The sequence below is a fragment of the Larimichthys crocea genome, chromosome XV (genome assembly GCF_000972845.2).
Source record: "Larimichthys crocea isolate SSNF chromosome XV, L_crocea_2.0, whole genome shotgun sequence".
Taxonomy (NCBI): Eukaryota; Metazoa; Chordata; class Actinopteri; family Sciaenidae; genus Larimichthys; species Larimichthys crocea.
The window spans coordinates 17,889,251-17,908,638 of NC_040025.1; the positions used below are offsets into that span (position 1 = coordinate 17,889,251).

The following is a 19,388-nucleotide window of genomic DNA, read 5'->3' on the forward strand; positions in this document are numbered from 1 at the left end:
AGGCTGTCAGAGAGAGAGAGGGAGGGAGAGAGAGGGAGAGAAAACAGCGAAGCACAGCAGTGCTATCTAATAGATCAATTTGTAATAAATCTGTTGCCTCAAGCTGTTGTTGTTCGCTTCTACTCAGTAAAAGGTGTCTGCGTTTCTCAGGCAAGAAAATGCTTGTCAGGCAGGGCATACAGAGCTATCAGTGAATGAGTCGCGCCCAAAGCACAGTAAATCATTTTCTCTGTGCTCAGTTTACATAGGTCGAACACATTGCTCTCTTATCAGCGCATTCCATTGGTCAAAAAGGGGGGTTATAACCAATCGATAGGACTGAGCGCTGAAATGAGGAAGTAACGCTCCCCTCACATTAAATTTCCCCATTATCCAATATAAGCCATTAATCATGATGAAGGAGCTATTGATTAGACTATCCGCCAGGGTTGATCAATTTATTTGCCAAGAGTCATTCCACCACGCGAGAATCTGTTGAAGGAGCGCCGCATTACAAACCAAAATAAATATGCGGCAGAATTGAAATGGCCCCATTATTATGACAACAGTTTGATCTTTAAGGTAACAAAAGAGCGGGCCTCTATAAGGACCACATGGGATCTCTCCTGCTCCTCCTCCACTAGCAGCCATATGGACCGTACTAATTGTGTTTTACGCCAACCATTTTCAACCCGATCCATCGGGGACTTGTGGAAGTAGCTGTAGCTATAATGTCACCAGCAGTGGGCTGGCTCATGAAAGAAACATTAGCAAGCAAGATGAGAAGACAGGAAGGCAATACACTGCAAGTCAACACAATTATTGATTTTATTCAAATGAAATCGGTGGTTCTCTGTTCTGAATCCTTCAAAGTATGATTTCTATTATTTCTTTTCCCAATTGTAGCCGTTGTTTGAGACCAAGTCTAACACACGCACTTTGTCAACTGGTAAAATCGAATTGTAGGCATAATGCCAGGGTGTAAAGATAAGTTCCTGTGATCCTATACATCTCCAAAGATGTTTTATCCCATGAAATCACATGATGATTTTCAGATGCCGACGTTCCGTAGCAGTGTGATGTGGCCAGCTGTAATTGCTCCGCAGAGAAATCGTCTTTCATCCGTTTTTTTTGTTTTATGACAACACAAATGCTGAGGTTTGAATCTTTGAATGTAAATGTGACATTCACAGTATTTGCTTTGCCCTTCAGGCCAAGGGATTGGTTGTAGAGTGTTTGAAGTGCTAAGTGCGACTGAGGCAAATCAGTGTGTGTTTTAACGTGTTTATAATATGCAATCATGAAAAGGGCACATCTATGGAAATTAGATCTAGTGAAGGAGGAGGAGGTGGAGGGGAGGAGCGTTGGAGTAGTGATGGTGGAGAGACAGAGAGAGAGAGAGAGAGAGAGGAAGAGGGGGGGGTTGTGTTTCATTGTGTCCCTGCTAACAGTTTTCTTGTAATTATTGAAATTGATGTTTGCTGCGGAGCTGTAAATCTGCAAGATCTCTTGTTAATAAAGCGGCACAGGCAGCCGAGCTGTTAGGCTGGGAAATAAAAGGCAATCAAGCCTCCAACATCCTGTCCCTCGCCCCAAAATGAAGCAGCAGAAATCCTAATTAACTGAGAGGACGAGCAGCTCTTACTACAGTGCTCGGCTAGTCGGTGCCAGAGCTAGCTGCTATACTCTAATGAAGACGCTCTGCTAGCCGCCCGCAACCTCTCTCTCTCTCTCTCTCTCTCTCTCTCTCTCCCTCTCATCCTTCCTTCCAGCCCTCTCTCTCTGGTTCTGGCTTGCCTGAGGTATTTTCTCCCCCTCTCAGCTTCTCTCTTTCCTTCTCTACCTCCTCCGCCTCCATCCTTGTGTGTGAAGTTGTGGATGTGACTGTTGCACTGATGGAGTGAGAGAAGCTTTTTTTTTTTTTTTTTTTTTTTTTTTTTTTGCCTGGAGGTGTCTGGGAGTCCTGCACAGGAAAGCGGTGAGCTAGACAATGGCCTCTGTGTGATGGTTATTGCTGCTTATGTAAAGTGCTGCGAGAAAGTTTTTTTTTTTTTTTTTTTTTTTTGCCTGGAGGTGTCTGGGAGTCCTGCACAGGAAAGCGGTGAGCTAGACAATGGCCTCTGTGTGATGGTTATTGCTGCTTATGTAAAGTGCTGCGAGAAAGCGGCAGAGACGGCATTGATCCCTTCAGCATTGATTTCATAGATCCTCTTTAAGACGGCAATAAAGTTGTCTTCCTGTGTCATCTTCCAAGTGCTCCTTTTTTGAAATCGGCAATGTGCTAAATTGCTCCTGTCGTCAGCCGCTCATATTCAAACAGCAATGTGTGTGATCATTTGTTTGGAGTTGAAAGTGAGGTTAAAGCTTCGCACACTTGATATTTGTTTGTGCGTGTGTCTGTGCAGCAGCACAAGCAGCCAAGTCTTTGAACATCACATTCGTACACCACTATGTATTACTGCGTTGGTGTTAACCAAAGCTCTTAGAATTTATAGGCCTGTAAAGTAAAGTAGCTTCAACACAACACAAAAGAAGATATTTTACGCGAAGTGAATGTTGTGCTATAAGCCACAGCTTTGTTGCTCTTGAGGAGTGAGCGATGATTGATTGTTTGAAACCTGAGCTTGCCTCAGCTCCCAGCCAGCTGCCTCTCACTATTTACCTGTAAACTTGTCCTTTTCTGCTTTCGCTTTGTCTGTGGATGGCCGCGAAGCTCTTTCTCTGTCGCCTCAACCCCTCTTTGTTGTACCAAGCAGCCCCCAAAAGCCTCCAGGGATGACCGGACAAATAGGAGACAGCGAGAGGTGAGGCTCCGTCCCCCCCGTTCTCCCATCTATCTTTCTCCCCTGTGAGCACTCTGCCAGACAAGTTTCCAGGCACTCAAAAGCAGCAAATCGACTCACTGTAGGATTCACTGTCACTTAGCTGAGCTGGGGCATAGCAGCGCACTAGGAGGCCAAATCCTCCTCCTCCTCCTCTTCCCATTTCACCACTTCTCAAATGAAGAAAATGCTATTTGGCATGGCATTGCTGAGGCCTAGTTCTCTGTATAGATCAGCCTATTCCAGTCTATCCCTCAGAGAGCTCCTACATTGGGGGTGGGGTGGTACTGATGACGACTTGATCAAGAGCTACTGCTACAAAGTCCAACTACAAGAATCTGTAGAACGCGATTGGCAGCAAAGGTGGTGCGGCACCGTTGCACGAATCTCTCATCGAGGTCGGGGATGTTTTGTTTGTGTGCAGATTTCATGATTGTGAGCGCGAGGAGAACCCCCTTTCCCTTTTTTATTCCTGGCACAAAGCGAATGATCCGCTCGGCACAAATCCAACGCTCGCTGCAAACACCGAACGTAGTAAAGTAGAGAAAAGGTGGCGCTTGGCTCGTGCGCGCGGATAGACGCACGCGCAAGTGCATAGACACATGTGCTCTGTGTAATAAAAGCCAGAAAATTCCCCTGACAGCAGGAGTTTAAATTTCACTCCTCGGTGCGACAGCTTTGTCACAGGGAAGAGATTCACCACCACCTTTGGCAGCCCTCAGAGATCCCTCTTTGGAGAACCAGCAGTCCTCCCTTTCTTCTCCCTGTTTCCCTCTGTATTTAGCACTGAGCCTTTTTCCTGTAATCAACGACAGGCTTGTGAAAATCTCTACATAAAACAGTGCGCAATGCTGCTTTTATTTCTTTTTTTCCCTCTTTCCCTCTGCCTGACTTTTCCCCAGAGTTTTTTTTTTGTCTTGCCTGTGCAGCTGCTGCTATGAAGAGGATGACAACAGGCGTAGAAAACTAAAAGGACATGACGTCTTCACCCCCCCATTTCTCTTTTTTCTCTCTCTGTCTCTTTATGCTTCTCTGCCACCTTACTAACATAGCTGTTTACATTACACAGGGCTTGTCCACCTTATATTCGCTGTTGCAGGGAGATAAACACGATGAAAGTGAGCGATGCATGTGAAGCTCTCTGGGAATTTAGCTCAGGAATTTGAGCGTACGTGTGGTTGCATAGCGGGGAAGGACGGAGGTCGCATGAGTGGATTTTTTTTATTTTTAGATTTGTGTGCATTTTGTTTGTAAGCAAATGGAGAGTGAGGGAGCTCGTGGGGCACGGGAATCGACAGGCGCGTTTTAATTGCTTGTGACACGTGAAATGAGAAACAATAATGTGTGACTGCTGGGCCCGGGAGATTACAATCTGGTCGGACGCTTCAAGTGAGTGTCACAGAGATGCATTACCACATCTTTGTCTGCCTTTCTGCCCCCTCTGAGCCATAAACCACTCACAAGCATTTAGCCAGCAGTGATTTCTCCTCCGTTCACCTCCTCGCCCTATTCCTGATCCTGTGGAGCTGCTGGTGGAAAACCTCCCAGGCTCCTTGAATGAATCCCTTAATGTGTGTGTGTGTGTGTCTGCTTGCAGCCATGTTTCTTTGCAAATCTCTGCAGCACCACCTGATTTGACTTGGTAATGGGGCATTGATGAGCCTTGGGGGAAATTGGAAAAGGAGCACAAAACCATACAGCGAAAACCCACGACTACTGTGAGGCAAGAAAGAAGATAGGGTGAGGTAAAAATGGAGGACTGTGGAGATATAGCTGTCATCTGTTGATGCCTGCTAGTCCTACAGGGGGAGAAAGAAGCTTAGAGGTAGAGATGGGCTTCAACTCGATTTGTATTTTTTACTCCACTGTGCTGAAAGAGCCGGTTCTCTCCCCAGGACAGCGGAGTATTTACATCTTTAGCAGAGCTCATTGCTCACAGAATATTGAGTTCAGTGTGGAGGACATAAAAGGTAGCCAAGCCAAGAGTAGTAGGGGAGATAAAAGCAGGATCGCTTAAGCACTCTGTGTTATTTGAAGCACATTTCTACCGCTGTTGATGTAGCCACTAGCCTAATAATTCATCTTGCCTAGTTTTTTATCACTCCGCGCACGCCCACGCTCATGCACACCCACACACAGTAACTGCTCGCAAAACACAAATTCCCCTCACCGGCGAGGGTAGGCCCCCTCTAATATATAACAAGGGATTCAAAGATGAAATGCTCATCATTCTGCCGTCTCACTATGGCCATCCAACAGATGAGTAGAGCTGCTAACAAAAAGCAGGGGCTGCCTGCGCCCGGCTCTCTCTCACAGGGGCATCTTGTCTGTGTTATCACTCCAGCTAGTGCTGCAATTAATATTAATGTGCTTTAAAGCACGCTCCAGCAGCCCTGCTTCCCTCTCTCTCTCTCCCCTGCTTTGTGTGCTTTGTGTGTGTGTGTATGTGTGTATGTGTGTTTGTGACTCAGGAGGAAGAGAGCAATAAAGCCAGCAAGGGGATAAGAATCTAGGCAGGATATGACAGTCCTCATGTCAGCTGTCTTAGAGCTGGAGGGATATGTGGATAAAGACAAGGGATGAAACTGAATCCCAACCAGCCAGCCAGACAGGCAGGTACTACGGCGTGTAGGTAGACACTTCCAGCATCCACAGCGGCCGTGCCGGGGGCTGTGCGCAGCCTGTTTATTTAGTCATGTTGTAATAATGCTTGACCTTTTCTTTCAAGTCCACGGCCTGACCTTTAGCACCTTACTCCTCTGCAAATCAGTGAGTGTGTGTCTCTCTTTCTCTCTCACACACACGCACATGCAGAGAGGGGAAACGAGCACCTCCTTTGCAGGGAGCTTCATGGTCTGCCAACTCCAGGAGTGGATTGTTCCAAATTAGTATGCATTAGGTGGTTAGTGCAAAGCATTTAATTATGCGAGATGGCACTAAACTGTCTATGTTATGATTAGCCCAACACGTTACAACCTTAATTTCTTCATTTTTTTCCCCCCCTCCTCTCTCTCTCTCTCTTTCCACGGGTGAGGGGGAGGCACCGGTTGGGGGTGGGAAAGGGTGATAGGCTGGTGAAGGAAGACGGCTTTAGAAATATTCCCATTAGATGTTACAAGTATCCCCAGTATCTGTGCAGCCAGTGTTTTCTGATATTTTCTTGTCTCCCCCCCTCCTCTGCTGTGTGCCCCCAGATACTTTGTCAAGATGATATTGAATCAAGTCACTTCCCCCTTTTTATGTGTGTATGTTCCCGCTCTTCTGTTTTCACTGAGCGTCTTTTCATGGTAAGCAAGCCTTTTTAATCTTGGGCAGCAGGCAGCGGTGGCAGAAAGCAGCCTGGGCAGAGTCAGAGCGAGCCAGGCAGCCATCCAGCCATCCAGCCAGGCAGTCAGTCAGTCGCTGCAGTGGAGCCCCAGCAGCTCCCCGGAGGAGCCCATTATACAGGAGAGATATCAAACCATGAATCATTTACGCCAGTCCTCCCCTCCCCTCCCTTCTCCTACCCTCGCACGCAGCCTTGACGCCCGGTCGGCCGCCTGCTTGCCGCTGTCTGCATCTTTAATGAATGATTATTGCATTTCATAAACATGGTCTACAGTAATTAAAGTATTATTGATCCTTTACATGTTGGCTCCAAGGTGAACAAAAATGTTTGTTTTTTTTTGCAACCATCTCTTCACGCAACATTTTTTTTTCTTTTTTGTCGCTATGCCGGATAGGAAAAAGTCCCTCTAGGAACAGCAGACGGTGATTTATTTAGCCTGACGGTGTGATTTTTTTTTTTTCCCTTCTCTCCTGTTTAGGCATTTCAAGAATAGTCTTCATTCAGGGAGGAGGGTGATAATACCACAGGGTGGGGTTTTTGGGTCATTCTCATTGTGCAGTGTGTGGTGAGGATTTCATTGGAGTGGTATTCCCTGCGTTGGTGTTTTGAGTTTTGTGTAAAAAAAAAACAAAAAGTGTAGGGACACAGGGGTTAATATGCTGGAAAAGAGTGATTTAGGTCAGTGGTCGTGTCTGCATCTGTCACTCTGACAAGCTGGCGCTTTTAGGAGTCTGTGTGGTGTTGAATAAAGGAGAGAGTGAGAGACAAGTGAGGAGAGAGCGGGCTCTTTCAGATGAGGGGGGAAAAAAAAAGAAAAGAAACCTGACTTGACTGTGATTTGTTCTCTCAGCGACAGGCACCGTGTTACAAGCAGCCGTTTGATATAAACCTAATCAGTTTCACCTCTTTATTGAGGATCAAGACAGTTAAAGCCTCTGCAAATAAGTGCATGTCTCCCTTCCTTCCTCCATCTGTTTTTTTTCCTTCCTCTCCCACTCTCCTCGAGCGCTGCCTGCTGTCATTTCCCCTGGTCATTTTTCCTTCTCTCTTCTCACTTTCACTACGCTTGTCTTTGTCTCTCTCTCTCTGCCTCTGTTTCAATCAGCAGTGCACTTTTGTTTCTGTTTAAATATCACAATCACTGATGAGGAAAAAGTGCTGGCATCTCCACAAGGGGATTAGAGGAGCCATTTTGTGTATCACTTATTAATGTGTCTCTCTATCTCTCTCTCTTTTTTTTTCTTCCTCCTCCATGAGCTGTACAGATTGTTTCCTGTCGTAGAGGCAAACATATAAATCTATTTGCAACAAGCATGATTATACCTTACCGTAAATTTTCGACTTCAGCGGGAACATTTTATATTTACGTTTTGATTTTTATGCACAGGTTTTGTAAAAGGGAAAACGACGTCATCATAATACTAAACACAACATAAAATCAGGCGATTTGATTGATCCAGCCATTAAAAGGCTGAGATACTAGATGCTGATTGCCAGCCTTTTCTCCCTGTCCTGTGGCTTGTCCCTTTTGTTAGCGAGCCACATGGCTCTCTATAGGGCTTAGTCTAATCAGTGCTAAATATTCAGCGGTAGCCCATAGCCTAATCAGCCAGAGCATAATCATTGTCAACCAATTGCATTCCTCTTGACCTCCCAGATGGAGGTAAACTGCACAGGCTCTCCATAGCGCCGCCTCAATTACTGCTGCAGTAATGGTGATAAAGAAGACCACAGGCTCAAATGAAAATGGCTGATTGATGTGGACGCACATGGCTTATAATTGGATTATAAGAAAGGACGTTAATGGTGTTAGGGGCGAAGCGGGATTCTAAACACTGACCAGGTATTTAGCCCCTCCTGAATCCTCGTCTAATGCAGTTGTGCATCACAACAGTATCCTCAGGGGTCTCGGCACCCAAAGCACAATCCTCTTGTCGCACCACTGCTGCAGTGTCAAGGGGTGTGTGTGTCTGTGTCTGTGTCTGTGTCTGTGTCTGTGTGAGTGAGTGTGTAAGTAAAATGCTTATGTGAGCTGCCACTGACTGGCTCTCTTATGCTCGTGACAGCTGTGGGGTCAGAACAAAAAGCTGTCTATTTCCCAAGCAGCAGCTCGGCAACACACACACACGCACACACACACACGCACACACACTGAATGAGTCAGTGGGAGAATTTGTGGCAATGAGACATGTCTACAGTAGGAACAAGGCTGCGATTAAAGCTTATTTTTGGTATTGATTAACCTCTCAATTACGTTTTCCTAATTGAGTCTGTAGCCTTCACAACGTTTAAAAGCTCAGAGTAATGTTGTGAAATTTGTTTTTTTTTGTCACAGGAAAATAAAATGATTCAGTTTACAATGAAACATTTGAGAAGCTCTAACTGTAAAAGTGTTCAGATTTCCGTTGTTGACTAATTAATTTATCAACAGAAGGAGGAGCTGGTCAGTCGTGTAGTGCTCCCCTTGTTGTCAGACCGCTCCTCATTTATTTCTGTTTACTAATGGAGAGCGTTAAGAGAGGGATGTAATTAATTGACCCTGGCAGCTCAAAGGGGGCTGTGGTCGAGTATGGGAGCAGGTGCTGACTGTGCCGCTCCACCTTCTCCTCCTGTAGCCCTCGTTTCACTGTGCATATCTGTGCCGACTACCCAAAACTCCCCGCTGACCGATTGGCTCTCGGTAAGTGCAATGATGCTGGATGCCTGAGCCTGCGTGAACGGCATAATACCAACTAATGCCTGAAGGAGTGCTCTTTCTGTTTCTATCTCGCCTCTCCCCCCCCAGCTTGCTGCTTAGCCAAGCCTGGCCAGTGCAGAGCAGAGCTGAGTGCCTCCTTTTCTAGCCTCACTCTGCTCTGCACTGGCAGTTTATTAAAGGGAATACTAGCTTTTTCCTCGCGCCCGGGCGTTTGATTTTCGACAGCAGCAGAAGCTGTCATGGCAGATAAAAGGCAGCAGGGCCCCAGAATTATGGTGCACACAGCATCTGTATTTACTGCGTCATTCACCCTGCCTCTGACAAGGGAGGAGGAGGAGAGGAGGAGAAAATGGAGGACAGGCTGCTGCATTCATGTGTCTTTACATTGACATGCCTCATCAGGGAGAGAGGTGGACAGACAGTCTACAGTGAAGCCATCAATCAGCCCCTTTCAATACACTTGTCCAGCACACTGTAATACTCGCACATAAAGACAGACAAAGGAAGGCATTATTGCTGCTGTTGACATATTTTTGTAAACCTAGTTTTCAGCCGGCTTTGTCAGATGGAGTAAAATTGTAAGGTGGTTGTGTTGTGCAGGCTAGAGATGTCAAGAAAGCAGTTTTATTTGTTTTGACTGAGACAATGTGGATTGATATGGCAAAAAACAAAAAAAACAAAACAGATAATACAATCATCATATATTCATAAGACATGTAGAGAGTAGTGCTTTGTTTTCTCCATGGGCGTAATTTGTCCCTCAGATGTTTGCCACTTTTAGTTAATCAGATAATTGATTGGAACTATTTATTTTTAGTCACTTTCTAAAAAGTGTTTTCTCTCTCGAAGCCTCGCCTTGAAAACAACTTAACAGAGAGATCCATTTTCCTGGCAGTATCCCTCACCGAGGCTGTGGGTCATGCTAATTTTTCATCGGCATCATTTCATTGAGCTTTAATTAACACAACAAGGATTCGGTGTCCTCCAGTGTCATCCACTCAGACAGCTAATACAAACTCATTAGCCTTACTCCCAGTAACTCTGAAACAAAATGTTATTACACCGTTTGCTGTTTTGGTATATATTAGGATTGATTATGTCGCTGTGTTTATCCACATAAATTAAGGTTTTCAGATCATATCCTGTAGGACGTTTCATCCGCTCGGTATCAGAGGTCTAATATAAGCTTTTATTCGATACAGTACCGTACAATCCTGCCCCTGGTTTGCTAAACCCGCCTGAGCAGCGTTTGAAGCAACCAGCTGTCTGTCTTCTTCATGCGTCTCGATGCTGTAGCCTGTGGTGACAGCAAGACTAATGTATTCATGGCGCCGCCACGGTGAGAGGCATTACTTTACCTTTGCTTAATTGAGGGGAAACTCCCCTGACACCTGCTTAGCACAGCGCTAGGCTAGCAGAGCGGCCAAACTCAACCCTATGAGCTGAGGCCACTGAACCCTGACTGAGAAATAACACAACCCAAGACCACCCAGGGACTGCCGAGGGGAGAAATGATTTAATAATGTTGATGAGATATTACGCCAACCCCTTTCCTCCGCCGTCTCTCTCTCTCCCTTTTCTCTCTCTCTCTCTCATTACTACTTACCTGGATAGGGAGATGGCTCTGACTCGGTGCCTGAAGGTGTATTTAGATGGGGCTGCTAAATATTTCACACCCTAAAGACAGAAGCGAAAGAAGAAGAAGCAAAAAAAAAGGGGAGCAAAATCAGTGCAGAAGGTTTTGACATGGATTGTGGAGGGAGGTTAGGGAGTGTAGTCAAGGGCAGTCAGGGCAGGCTTGTAATTGGCTGACACCGGGATGTAGCTCTGTGTGTGTGTGAGTGTGTGAGTGAGAGTGTGTGTGTGTGCACAGTCAGACAATATCTGAATACTGTAAGGCCAAATATATCGCTCCAGCCAGACTGCATTGCTTTCAGGGTGTTGATATGCTGCCATCACCTTGCACTACAGTGAATGTTGATCTCAAGTACAACAGACATAGTATATTATTTTCTTTGGGCTCCAATACCAAACTCCCCACTACCTCCGCAGCGGTACAGGCATGGTCCCATCTGAGACTCGAGCATGACAGCTCCACTGAGCTCCTGCCTCGTTTTTAATTGTCCCATGCCCCAGGGGCTGCTGGGAGCTAGCTGGGTGGGGCTGAACATCTTCTCCAGGGGGATGAGGAGAGGTTGGTGACAGAACACTCGTGGTGTCAGGTGCAGGTGCGGAGAAAAGAGATGGAGAGGGGGCTGACAAGAAAACCGTGGGGAGTCGAGTAGTGGGAAGCCATTCACTCAGATGCAGAGAGGAGAGGGAGAGAGCTTTTTATGAGAGCAAAAGCACACAGGAGGCATCCATCACCCACCGCTCCAGCACCACTGCTCACCGATATTATCCAGCTGGTCTGTTAACAGACACTGCTGCTAGAAATTAATGCAAAGAACACAATGTGGCCTTAGTGGTACAACAGCAAGATATGTTTGTACTGTAACTGATAGTACGCTGTGTCTGACAAGGTTTTGTCAGCGCAGGACTCGGGAGAGCATGTCGCTTCCCCTAATGATGGCATGTCTGCCGGTCAAAACATCGTCCTGGTCACGTTTTCAATCCGAACTGTCTGTTTCCCCACCTGGTCATCTGTTTTTTTTAAAAATCAGGTTGAGTCTGATGGATGTGATAAGAGCTGAAATGAATGAAAATATAAAGATATCATCAAGTATATTTTCAGTTTAGTTTTTACATTGCAAGTGTCATTTGTAAGCAATCATATACCAATGTATCAAGAAAGTATATTTTTAAGCAAAAATGTCTCATCTTAACACATGATCCATACACAAACATCCTTTTTGAATGTGAAGGCAAAATAAGTCATTATCACCTTAATCACTGCATTTAATTGAGTGTAATTGCATGTATAGTTGCACACCTAGACGTCTTATAAACCACATTTACATGAACTGCAGCAATCTCACGACTGACCTTATTCTACACGCGTATATTTTTATGACCTGTTTATGTGGGTTACTCCTTCCCATTTATACGCGACTCTGCATCGCCCAGTTAATATCTTTAGACACCTCCTCCACATTATGTTGCAACATCCGTTTTCCCGCCACCGTTCAGCCTCATACTATACACTCTGTCGTGGTGCTGCCGTGTTATAGCCTTTGTACAGATTCTGCAATAACACCGTGCTTTGTACTATTCATCTTGCTGCTACATGAAAGCTGAGTCAGATGGTAGAGCCTGTTTTATCAAGCAGTTGGATTGCTGCAAAATACTGTCAAAGCTCCCAATTGTGATTCATCATTCCTTTGAGGTGTACTACACACATCTAAAACGCTGTTGAATAAGGCGGTTGGAATGCATGTCTTAATGCGATTATGCTCTCTCTGTCTATGGCTGCATTCAGGTTAGGATAATTGGAAAAGTATGTTTGCATGGCAATTTATTATTCAGAGCGTTGTCTCAATTGGGGTGGGGGGGTATTGAAAAATTGCCGTCCTTGTAAACATAGTCATTGAGTCGTTAAGTCTTCTTTTTTTTTTTGTAAAACATCTGAACAATAGCGGAGCTGTTCAGGGCCGCTGGAATGAAATGTTGCGCAGCCGAAGAGGAAGCAGCGGCGAGGTTTTTGGTCTTGCTTTTCCTGTGTTGTTGGCACAGACGTCATCCAGCCAGTCATGCAGGGGTCAGAGGCTCTGAAAATAGCCCTAAGGGGATTCAGGCTGCACTGATAGCATACCTGCTGTTAGCCTGAGATGTTATCCAACGGCAAGCCAGCCAGACTCCCTCCCAGCTGCTGTGCTCTGCTTTGGATTCTTCTGCAATACCTCACGCAAAGATGGAGTGGGGCCATTAAACCTCTGGCTCTAACACTCCCTGCAGACACACACACACACACATACTTAGGCTACTTACACCTGCACAAACATGCATGCACGTACCTGCAGCCATGCACATCGTCGCTGCATCTAGGTCTAGCATATGTTTGTGTTTGCGCGGCGAACAGATCATCGCGTGCACACTTACACCATACGCGACCACACGCAAGCAAGACACATCAAACCAGATTGCGCTGTCACCACAAAGAGCTTCGTAGCGGCAGCGCAGGCAGGCAGGATTTTTTAAAAAGGGGCCAGAGTTGAGTGCAAATTACAGCTGGTGGCCAACCAAGGCTGGTGATAGATCTCAATGCACTCTGTGTTTACCCACACACCTGCACCCCCACGGATGGGAGAGAGAGAGACGGCAGCACAGCCGAGAGCACACAGCCATTTTGTAACACCTCAAGGAACTTTCCCTCCTCTCCCTGTATGAGGAATAGATGAGGTGGTGCCATTAAGTGAATTTGCTGTTATTTCCCCAGGCTCTTAGCTGAAGATGTCAAACCTCAGCCACGGAGGCAGCCAAGGATGACTGCCGACTCAGGCAGAGGCGAACGCTCACGCGCACGCCGCACTCTCTGCCATGCACATGATCAGCTTTCATGCTACTGTGTAATTTATCAAATTGCTTGGGCTTGTGATGAATGGGCCACAGATCTCAAAAGGGAAAAAAAAAGACATTTATTTTGCATTAGGTTGCTGTTATGCCCATGTAACAGCTTAGGATTTAATTACAGTAAATGGTAAACATTCACGTTTTCTGAAACAATAATTCAGTAGGTCTAATTGCTTTGTAGTTTCACAGACTACACTTGAGCGCTTGCACAAGTGGAATCGGCTAGTTAAACAAAAAGTGTTCAATCCCATTACTTATACTACAGACTACTATATTTTCTTAGTGTGCGGAATGAGCAAGTAGACTTAATGCTCTCTACATTTTCTCACAAATGCCCTGCACTCACACAGAGAGCCTGCTTCTCTCCTGGTGATTTGTCACAGTTCCCCATTGTATTATCCACCACCTCTCCTTCACACTCCAAATCCCCACCACCACCACCACCATCACCATCTCTCTCTTTTCTTTCTCTCCCTCCCCTCCCTCGCTCCCTAAATAATTTCTTTACATGTGTGTGGGTGCCCCCTCTCGCTGTGATTCTGATACTTCATAACGGCAGGAGGAAATTGAGCTGACCTTGAGGCTGCCGAGCTCCTTTATAATGCTGATGTATGAGGCTGTGGGCGCAGGCAGCCAGTAAGTGAGAGGCATGTTTTTATTTGCCGGGGAGCAGGGCCCAGTGTCAGGACACATAACAAGGTTCATTTCTCGCCCACTCGAGCTAGCTAGTATTCTGGGAAGCTTAGTGTCAAGCATTCAAGTCGACTTGGTGTTTACCTGCATTAGCCTTTGTATACTGAAATAAGTTGCATCATGCTGTCTAATGGGTGATGATGTGGCAAAGCCACGTGTAGAGTTGGCCTCAATAAAATGCAATTTAGATGCTGCTGCTGCATCCAATGTGTTACTGTTGCCCTCAAAGGTTGGATTACAGATAAATTCAGGGCAGGATTGTTTCTGCCCAGTTTGCATATTATCAAGTGGTTATTTAAAAAAAAACTTGCATGAACCCAGGCTGTCACCGATGTCATTATTTGTTCAGTGTAGATGGCCCACTTTCTCTTTCTTCGGCAGCTCTCTACTCATCAGCGCAATCAGCTACCTCCTAACACAATCAGGCTGCTCTCAAATTACAGTTACGATCGAGGCCGAGTTGGTGGCAGGAAAAAGATGAGAGGGCTCATGATTCAGGCATGAAAAGCTGTTCAGGATGTGGACGCGATAAATGAACGTCTGAAAAATACAATGCAGTCCAATGCAATAAGGGTTGGTAATGGCAACTTTGTGATGCTTGGAAGGAGAGCATTTTTATAGAGAGGTGTTGATTCAACAGTGATACTCTTTTGTATTGATTTATGTTCTAATGTCAGCTGTTTCTTATTTAGTCCACAAATAATAGCAACAGAGTTTAATCCATATTTGTACCATAGCCAAAATTACATTACGTTCATTATAGATTAGTCTATAACCTAGTGTCCTAATTAGTCAATTAATTGTTAAGTCTTTAAAATGTCAGCAAACTGTGGGAAATAGCCACTAACAAATTCTCAGTGCCCACTGAGACATTTACAAATATCTTGTTTTGTCTGAGCAGCAGTCCAAAACCCAAAGATGTTCAGTTTACTGTCATAGCAGAGTGAGACAACAAGACAAGACAAACAAGACAGTCCTTACATTTGAGAAACTAACCATCTTTAGAGAAGCCAACCTTCTTTTTTATTTTTATTTATTTATTTATTTTTATTTAAAAAAAAAAAAAAATTACATAAGCCAGAAATCAATCAAGAAAATTGTTTCACGTTCATTTTCTGTCAATCAACTAATCGTTTAATCCCTAAAACTAATTGCCGCAGGTCTAAATTAAACATTAAGCTTCACAAAGTTCTTTTGAATGGCTTATTGATTGTTTTGCGGTTGATCAAAGTGATGTTTAACATCTTGTGTCCACATTCATACCTACACATAAAAATGTCAACTTTAATAATAATTCAAAAACACATGATTAAAAATCAAGTCTCAGCTCATGCTGCTGAAGAAAAGAGGAAAATGGTAGTTCCACAACCTTAGTCGTATACTTCCAGTTCTGGTCATAGAGTAAATAAGCGTCTACATTTACAACAGAATGCGGTGCTACTAGAGGAGTGTAATTTAGTGTGATGATACTTTTCCATGTTTCACACTTGGATGTTTTGTCTTCAAGTGCTTAACCATGCATGTAGAACAAAACCATCTGCCGTTGCACGCTGCGTAAGTTAGAACATATTTCCTCGGCTCGCAGGCTCTAAATAAAACCACTTCAACGTTGCGGTGGCGCAACTTTTCAAATGACAGACACAATGGAAATATTACAAGCGTTCATTTGTTTTGACTTTGTCAAGAATGTTAAATAGTCCTTTTAGCCCGAATTTGGAGCTTTGTGTGGAACGGTAGTGGCTGTGGTTGACATTAAGATGAGCGGAGGAAGCCGATCAGCTCTGCCAATTCGGCTCACTTCTCATATGGCACAGATCCACTTGCCTAACCCCATGTCTGGATGCTGCACTCTGAAAACAGGCAAGGACCCAATTCATTCAACGCTCATCCAACAGCACATTGACTGTGTGCAAAATATGTTTCAGCAGCTTAACAGCGGCAGACTAATCAATTGATCCAGATTTTGCTGTCCATTGATCTTGGCACACCCTGGGTCCAGACAATTACAGTGCATGTATGATAATGATATCATTAGCGGCCCATTGCCGATCTATTAGGGCAGAGGAAATGCTTGTAAAAACCACCCAAACCATGCATAAAAACATTTGCGCTGCCAAATGCTTGGGAGAACGGTCCAAATCTGCTTTGCAAATGCCTCCTTGTCACTCTCCCCTCCCCACCTCGCCACAGTAACAGTAGCGTGGTGTGGTAGAGAGGCGGGGGGGGAGCCTGCTGGTGCTGCTGCTGACTGGCATTCTGTGTGTTGATGAATGTGGCGGCCTGACGGCTCAATGTGCTTACCTAATAGGAGCTGCTCTACTGTCACACTGAGTTTCTCCGTCTCTCTCTCTTTCTCCTTCACTCACCTCGCTCATGTCTCTCTTTTTTTTTTTTTTTTTTTTCGGAGGTAGTAAGGAGAGAGAGCGTTCCACTTGGCTAGACACTGCAGCCTCCACACTCTGTTTCTCAAAGGTTAATGGAGCTGCCTCACAACGCACACTAATCACCAGGTAATTGCTTTCGTTTGGCTTGATAGGTGGTTAAGGTCAGCCATGATGACCAGTGTGGCCATTTTGGATGAGGGAATCAGGTTGTTGCTGTTTGCCAAAATATGGTTGCCAAGCTGACTTCAGATGAAGATTGTGCTTCGTGTTCAGTGATCTTACAGGCCAGTGTCTTTCTGGCCCTATATGAATTTGCCTGTAGAGGTACAGGTGTAATTATGTATTTTGGACTACATCTCTTTTAGCAGCATGTTGTCTCACTGCTCATATCCTAACACACTTGACACCCGCCTCTTGGAGATAGTCTAGATGCTATCTTTGGTTTCTTGCTGTTGTGTTGTGGAGGTGTCTGAAATGGTTAGCTTGAGCCCGGTGTTAAAATAGTGTCTTTTCTGATGAGCATGTGCTGGACAGCCAGAGACACTGACAGACTGGGAGGCGGACTAAAATCATGAAAGCGTGGCGCTTGTCTTTGATATCGGCGATATTCCACAGGGCCATGGTGGTCGGAGGGGATTGGGACTTTAGCGCAGGATTTTGGGGGATTGTCTTGTCAAAAAGGTCTCGCTGGGGTTCGGTAAACGTTGGTGTGTGTGTGAGTGTATCCAAGGACCAAGACCAGACAGCTAGAAGGGAGAAGGAAGAGGGCCACTTTATCTTTGTCATCGTCAACATCAGCCCATGGTGCTCACATATAACGCACACAGCATGTGATCTTTCACATGAGCACATGTGGAATATAGAGATGGACATTTTTTAGGCCTGTTGAGTTTGATTTTGGTTGCTCTGTTGTGACTAGTGGGAGCGACTGGATGGGCAGTTTGTTAAAGGAATAATGTTGGATGCCTTGTTTTATTTGGACACAGCCTCTACATCGAATTATAAGCAGATTAAAATGGAGATAGGTTAGCCATGCAGTGATTTTTTTTTTTTTTTTAAGAGGGTTTTAAAAAAAAACAGATGAGTGGTTTGTGTGTGTGTGTGTTAGCTTGATGGCCACATTGTCTGTCTCCGTGGAAATCCCAGAGTTACAGAAAGGAAAATCAATGTGAGCTATTCATACACGGATCTAATCCTCAGATTTACTGCCATTTAATCTGTGGCTATGGTACGGCTCTGATGGCTCTAATGCCGTCAAACAGATGTCCCTGCTCAGTCACCCAGGTTAGTCTGCACCTGGTGACACCATTGAGCCCAGGCACTAGGTGGCCCACTGCACATTTCATCTTGTCCTCAGGTGGCAACCGTTGTATGAAAACATGCATTATATTTTCATGACGCATCGACAAGACAATCGAGCCAAATGTTCACGAACGAATATCCGTGACCTCGAAATCTTTTATCGCAGTGTGTGAATATGAATATTATGCACTTATCTGGATGATTGTGTGTATTTGAGTTATTTCTGACAGTCAGTGCTGTTGAACAGTGCTGAGATTGCACAGATAGAAAAATTTTATTCAATGCACACCTGGTGTTATTTTCAAAATAAAAAAAAAATTAAAAAAGAACCAGACCATTTCATTTCAAAATGCAGGCTGTATTCAGGGGGGCGTATTGCATCAGAAGCATGGGATGAATTATAACGGTATCATTTTTGAACATCTGGTAAATATGTTGTCTTGTTTTGTACCGTCAATAAATAATTGGTTAAGAAAACAGACCTTCCTTTTTTAGAGAAAAATGGCTCAGACAAAATCTATTCAACCTACAGTGCTCATACATCATCGTTTCATCTCGTCTGTGTTCTTAATCTTCACTTACTCATAATATTCCAGAGCTTCTTATAATGACATACAACAAACACATAGGTTGTACTATATATTATTGTAAATCATGTTGACAAATGTTCCTAAATTAGCCTCATCGTTCATTCGGCTACATCCACCAAAAAAAAATTTGCAAACCATTGAGTCACATGAATAGATCGAAGTAATTGATGGGTGATTATTGACTACAAATCATTATGTTTCGATGATAGATTTGTTTTAAAAAAGATTTTTTTTTTGTCTACCCAGACAACTAAATTGGATTCTTACACCCCTCACACGCAGGACAGAAATCCACACGTACACACTGTGCAGTAATAAAATGCTTACATTGAAATGTAGCAGATTGGTGTGCCTGTGTGTGTGCCTGTGTGTGAGTGTGTGTTGCGTTTCTGGGTGTTAAAGAGAGTAAATGCAGGGAATCTCTGTGTGCGGATGCTGAATGTGAAATGTCAATGTTATTGAACAGGTGCTGCGAGGCAGAGCTGTGATGTTTTTATTTCCAAGCTCTTGTCAAGCAAGGCAGAGAAGAGAGGGCTCATGGGATAATGGGGGAGGTTCAGGGGTGGGGGGGGGAAGGTGGGGCTGTGCGCGCGTGTCTCTTTGTGTATATGTGTCTGTGTGTGTGTGTGTGTGTGTGCTTTACAGTGTGTGTAGCAGGTATGAGAGCCTAGATCTGTGCGTATCCAGAGAGGTTTATTGAGAAGAGGGAAATGAATACAGGCTTAGAGTAAATGCTCACAATCTCCTCATAGAAAATGTTAACTGCACTGTGAATGGCATGATTTTTCATATTGTGCACCATGATGTGTTTCAGTGCCTATATTCACCATGTGTTAAACATTATGCCAAATACTGCAGCCGTCTTCACCCATGCATACACCTCTACTGTCAAGCTGTTATCACCTCGTTTGTTCCATTTACACGTCATTCATGTTTTTTTCCCCTGTCCTCTGTGTGTGTGTGTCTGTTTTTTTTTTTTTTTTTTTTCTCCCTTCAGTTTTTCTCTTGCAGACTGTCGTTGTGTCAATACTTGTTGAGGGGGAATGTGGCACTGAGCTAGGAGGTGAATGCAGTCAAGGTTAG

General features: G+C 44.6%; 1 protein-coding gene across 3 annotated transcripts in view; it reads left to right on the top strand.

Annotated features, from left to right (window-relative positions):
• Positions 1 to 19,388, top strand: part of rerea (arginine-glutamic acid dipeptide (RE) repeats a) — a 122,763-nt gene that overhangs the window by 5,962 nt on the left and 97,413 nt on the right. The window contains exons 2-3 of one of the 3 annotated variants that reach the window (XM_027288376.1): positions 16,441 to 16,539; positions 19,303 to 19,383. The exons of 1 other annotated variant lie outside the window; for it this stretch is intronic. The gene's annotated coding sequence lies outside the window, so the exon portion shown is untranslated. The remainder of the gene's footprint in view (positions 1 to 16,440; positions 16,540 to 19,302; positions 19,384 to 19,388) is intronic. One more of the 3 variants, XM_027288375.1, reaches the window with a different exon arrangement.